General features: G+C 40.4%; 1 pseudogene; it reads right to left on the bottom strand.

The window, feature by feature from the left end:
• Nucleotides 1-5,007: 5,007 nt before the first annotated feature.
• Nucleotides 5,008-6,000, bottom strand: part of LOC120220775 — a 36,397-nt pseudogene continuing 35,404 nt past the window's right edge.

Raw genomic sequence — 6,000 nt, 5'->3', positions numbered from 1 at the left:
GTCCGTTGATGGACACTTAGGCTCTTTCCATGTTTTGGCTATTGTGGAGAGTGCTGCTATGAACATTGGGGTACATGTGCTCCTATGCATCAGCATTTCTGTATCCCTTGGGTAAATTCCTAGCAGTGCTTACAATAACAATTTGAAGAGGAAATTATGTATTATGTATTAACTTAAAAGGCCAATTAACTACAGTGCAACAGTCAATTACTTGAAATTTGGTACATTTAAAAGCCAGTTTTGGCAATGTAGCGTTCAAAACACCACACACCAATCAGAATAATATGCTCATAAATCCAATGGAATCCACTATGGAATTCATAGCTATAAATAAGCCTTTTGGGAAGTCAGACACATTACAATAGGTACGATCTTTAGGTATTGAGTTATTTAATCAGAGTGACTATTTGTTGAGCACTTATAAAGGTTCCAGGCACTTTACTTGTTGTTTCAGCACTGCCACCTTACTTAATTCTGGCAGCAACTCTGTGGGGTATGGATTATTACTGTGGCCATTTTACAGATAGGAAACTGAAGTTCAGAGAGGTTAGGTAATCTACCAATGGTCCAGTGAAGGAAAGGATGAAAACTCTTTGAAGACCGGCATCTTGGGAAAGAAGCTTTGGGAAAATGGGACCTTTTTGCTCAGCCTCTGAGAAGCTGAAACAATGGTAGCAAAGAAATCATATTGTGGGATTTCTGTTTAAGAAGTAGTCTGCTCTCGCCTGTAGAGAGATAGCTTCCTTCTTTGAGTGAAAAGATACGCCTCTCATGTTGGTTCTTGTTCTTCAGTGTATCCAGGGTAATATTTAAGCCTACCTTAGGGTGTGATGGATGAGAGAAGAATTTTAAAGATTTTGATTTAAGGAGGAGAAGGGAAAAAAAGAAGCACAATTAGATTTTCTGACATCTAGACCTTACCAGTACTTACTCCACATTTTTGTTTAGTTGTATTTTATGTATTTTAATATATTTTAGCTTTCAGTTTACCTGCCCCTATTCCTTCCCCTTGCTTTCAGGTGGAGAGTTTTGAGGAGAAGGAATGTGTCTTCCTCAAACAATGGTCCAAACAATATCTGAGAATTAATAAGCGTTCAATAAACACTTCAAAAAATGGTGACTGACTCGATTGGCTTTGTGTGTTGCCTTTTAAACGAACAGATCTTCCAGGCCCAAATTTGTGATTTCTTTGGCAGTAGAATTATTAAGGAACTCTGCATTTTATGCTACTATCCTCACTTAAAGTCACAGATAAAGATTTACTCTTCTTCTAGATCTGTCATCCCATGCTGTGTTCGTACCAGCATGTGACACAATGGTGTCAGCACCTATGAAATAAGTTTGTGTTTTTGTTTTCCTAAAGGCAGGTAGGGATGTAAAGTTTGTTGTTGTTGTTGTTGTTGTTGTTGTGATTGCTGCTGCTGTTGGTTTGTACCATTATTTGAAAACATTCATTTACCTGATCTGTACTTACAGTGACTGTGTAGTAATTTTGCATCTGACCGAGATAAGATGGACATTTTCTCTTGGTGCCAGTGTACTGAAGTATGATAAGCTTCTACATCATCTTTTCCGCTAAACTCTTTTTTTCCTCATTTCTAGTCAAGCACTTACTAAAGCATTAAGAGGAAAGATGTAGGTCATCTTTTTAATGTGCATTGGCCTCATGATTGTTTTCTTTCTAAACAACTGTTTAAACTGCATTTATTGGGGCGCCTGGGTGGCTCAGTCGGTTAAGCATCTGACTTTGGTTCAGGTCCTGATCTCACAGGTTCGTGAGTTCGAGACTTGTGTTGTGCTTTCTCTCCGTCAGCGCGGAGCCTGCTTCGGAACCTCTGCCCCCTTCTTTCTCTGCTTGTCCCCTGATTGTGCATGCACACTCTCTGTCTCGTGCTCTCTCTCTTAAACATAAATAAACATTAAAAAATTTTTTAAAAACCCACTCTATTTATTGAGGGAAGTGGGTGGTTCAGTCTTACCATATAGCCACATAGCACAGAACAGTCAGGAAAATTTGCGAAGTCTAGCCATGTTATGCTACCCCTTTCTCCGCTTTGGTTTCTTTGATTCTGCACTTTCTCTTACTGGAGAAGGACTGTATGTGCCCAACAACTGTCACCATGTGAATTGTCCTTTAAGAGGCATAAAATAAGATAGCAGTGTTGCATGCAGTCTTGATAAACAAAAACTATCTGTACCTCTTTTTTTCCCCAAAAAGTTTTCTTTTGCTTGCATATTAACCACAAACTTACTTCTCAATGTAATTGACCACGCACTTATTTCAAATTTCTTGGAATAATTCTTTTAGGAATCTAATTGGTCACAGAATGTCTTTAGTTTTGATGGGATATAATAAGCAAATGGCTTCTTATTCTAGCTTACAGGCTTCCTGCAAAATTACAGCTGATATATACAGAGATCTTAGAAAAATTTGACTTTGTTAACCGCCTTTCATTGTTTTTGTTTTTATCCAGCCAATTTGAATTTCGGGGAAAACTCAGCGGAATCAAACATCTCATGTACGTTTTGTCTGATCTTGTTTACATTTTTACTTCTAATGAGGCACAGATTCTTTAATCAGCCAGCTCAGAACTACTCGAGCAGAAAAGCAGGGCACCCTGAAGTGGTCAGCTTTTCGTGTTCAGGGAATTATGGTCTGAAATAGCCTAGTGTATCGTTTGCTGAACAAACCTATCTTCCATAGTTGTGCTGTTTCTGCAAACGGTTCTGATGCCTTGACAGCACCTTGGGAGTCCCGAGCATGGCCGACGGAAGACCAACAATCACTGTCATTTATTTCCTCCTCTTCTCTAGCACTCGCTCTTCTGTCGCTGTGTCGCCACACTTCCCACTGCTCTCCTGTCCCTGCTTCTGATGTTTTGGTAACTTCTGTGCTGTGAACAGATTTAATGTCTTCTCTGTACATATTTTTATTTCACTCTCCACCTATAAAAGTCACAATCCTCATGTCTACTTTGGGAAATTATACCCAGCCTTCAGGGCTAAACTTGAGAGCCATCTTCCATGCCAAACCTTTCTCAAATGCCTCGCTGGAAGCCTCTTTGTTCCTCTGAACTTTTCTGGCATTATTGTTGGTACTGTGCCTCTTCCTTATTACTAGGATAAATTCTGCACATCCTGTCTCCCCTACTAGCCTGGGAACCCGTGGAAGGTGGAAAATCTAGAGTTCACAGGCCAGTACCTCGTACAAAATAAGAGGTCAATTTCTTTCTGAGTGCATGAATATAGTATCTTGGGGAACGCGCACTCATGGGGGCAAACTGCACCCCTTCTGTCTACGTCTCTTTCTTTCGCCTCAGATCCCGGAGGAGCAGACACTGAAGGGAAGTGGAAGGTCTGGGCTCTTTCTCTCCTGCATCTAGCTCCCAGCCAGCAGAGACTTGCCACTATGGGCCCTGATTAAAGGAAGTTCCATCCAGGTCATGAGACAAGAAAACACAGATGATTTTGATCTCTATAATGTACTGTTTTCTGGTTTCAGTGTCCATCTTGTGGAAATGAAATATTTATTTTCTTTATTTAATTCTTGGTATTGAAGAAATCGGTTTATATAAGAACAGAAAGGCAGTGCTTTTTTTTTTTTTTTAATGAAACTTTGACTGCATTTGAGAGATGTTATTACTTGATTTCACAGAGGAATACAAATCTTAATCATTAGACTGTGAAATGTCCCCAAACAAAATTTTCCCATGATCTCATGAAATATAACTTTGTAAATTTCTAAACTCTAATTCAACTAACCAAAGGCAATGTACTCATGTAACTATAAAAGTTTAGGAGAAGAAGAGTAATGAGAAATGGTAAACAACTGAGCAACTCACCCAAAGCAGCAAGTAATAAATGCAAAAACTACTACTGTCAAAAATGTAATTGTAAGCATAAATCCAGGGGAACATGTGCAGGGAATGTTAAGATACATTTCAGTGGAAGGTATGTTAGCAGAGACAGTGACAAAGGGCCCTGACAAAAGAAAGCAACACTTAGGACATGAAGCAAGGAAACCTGGGACATGCAAAGGAGACCCCCAGACAATGGGAGAACGAAGCATGACTCAATCAGAATGGTGACAAGGCATACTCTGGTGTCTCTTCAGATCGAATAAATCTTTCACCTTTTACAGAATGGTGATGAGGCCAGGAGCTGGAACTAAGTGTTTTCCCTGATCCTTTGGGGGAGAGAATGAAGTGTGAGAGCCTGAAGTTGCATCTTTGGGAATGTTTATACAGGTTCATACCTCCGTGAACTCTGTGCTTCCTTTTTCAGGGTATGGATTCACTCTTTTTCAGCCATTCTTAGGATGGATACAGAAAGTCTCAGTAGGAAGATCCACTGTTGGGATGGCACCTGCTGAAAATCTGAACCAGAATTTTTGGGAACGGGCAGAACCCGGCAGAGCAGATTCACAAGTGTTATACATTTCACAATGAGAACATACAACAAAAATGTGATTTCTTTACTGCATCCCTAACTGATTGAATGTGCTCCAAAATTTCTATTTACTAATTAGCAAATAAAAATTTAAATATCCAGTGTGGTTTAAGGCTTAATCAGATACAGTAATCTAAGCAGTCCATTTGGAAAAGAGTTTGTCTTCCTTGGATAAGGATGTTTAGTGTTTCGGTAGCTTCTCTCTTCCCTTGCTATGTTTCATAAGGTGTTTGGAGAAGGTGTGTGATTTATGTGGCCTTGTGGAGGTGGGGAAGATTCAGGGTCTTCAAGCTAGATGTGTCTTTCTTTCTTTTTTTTAAATCTTGTTTCAAATGTTATTCCCGGGCTTCTTCAGCTTAATTAGCTGCAAAGAATGAATTGTGTCTCAGCAAAAACTGAAAAGAGCTGCAGTGTCCAAGGGGCTTGGGCTTAAAAAAAAAATCAGAGATCTAGATTTTATAAGATCCATGAGCAAAATTTTTAAAAAGCAGTCATAATATAAAATAGCAGCACCCAGTAACTTCTTCAAGTTTTCTCTTCTTCAGGAGTTGACTCAATTCAGTTTGCTTCATTCTTGGAAGCTTCTTCAGAATTCTCCACACAATCTGGAACGTCATCATCATCATCCTCTCCGTTAGCGAGTGGTGCCTTTCCATCCACAGATTGTGTGGGCAGAGCTTCAGCTAATCTTCTTAAACTCGTCTCACCGTCTGCATCAAGTTGGTGTAAGATACTGGGTAGCATTTCTGTCACCTGCTTTCTCTCAGCTTGGCCTGTAATGGTGAAAGTGTTGGCTGCCAGCGATGCTTGAACTTGAGGGTTGGTTGTTACTGTGGATCACTGTTCCTTGGTTTGTGGACAGATTCGGTTCTCCAATACCAGAGATATTGTTTACCCCCAACTTCTTTAAGGAGAACTGAAGTTTTTTTAATCATCTGCTGTAGCTGCTCTATGAACCACCTTCTTCTTACTCGAGCAGTTGCTTTCCCACCAACGCGCACTGGTGCTTGCAGTTTGGCGAGTTTCTCCTGGTTCGGGATGGTTTCTTTTATCTTGTGGGACCGGAAATGGACCGCGTGGGGGACTAGGGTTGGCGCTCAGGGGGTGTCGGGTGGACCAGCCCAGATGAGGCGCACACACGCGGGGACGCGAGATGGCAGCTGGAGGGAGGCCGGAAGTCTAAACGAGATGTTTCTGGTTGACCCGATGCTGCTTGCCTGCTGTCATACGCAGCTGATGTTTGTGGCCAGTGTAACTTTCACTTGGTTTGGGATCTTACACAGCCTTTTAACCTTTCAAGGTAAAAGCCCATTTCTTTGGAAAAATTCTGTGGCTTAACATCCTCTACTTTAAAAAAGCAAACGAAAACAAACAAAATGGCAAAAAACTCTGCAGTGTGCAGATACATATACCGAGACAAATATATACCATGTTTAATTTTTAATTTTTTACTCACTTATTTAAAAGTTGGGTTTTGTTTGGTTTGGTTTGGTTTGGTTTTTACTCGATTGATGAAAAAAGAATGAGGACGCCATATTGCAATTACAGGTC

The sequence above is a fragment of the Hyaena hyaena genome, unplaced genomic scaffold, assembly GCF_003009895.1.
Source record: "Hyaena hyaena isolate Hyena2069 unplaced genomic scaffold, ASM300989v1 scaffold_722, whole genome shotgun sequence".
Lineage (NCBI taxonomy): Eukaryota > Metazoa > Chordata > Mammalia > Carnivora > Hyaenidae > Hyaena > Hyaena hyaena.
Note: the sequence above shows the minus strand (reverse complement) of the source record. Positions and strands in the feature narration are given on the sequence as shown.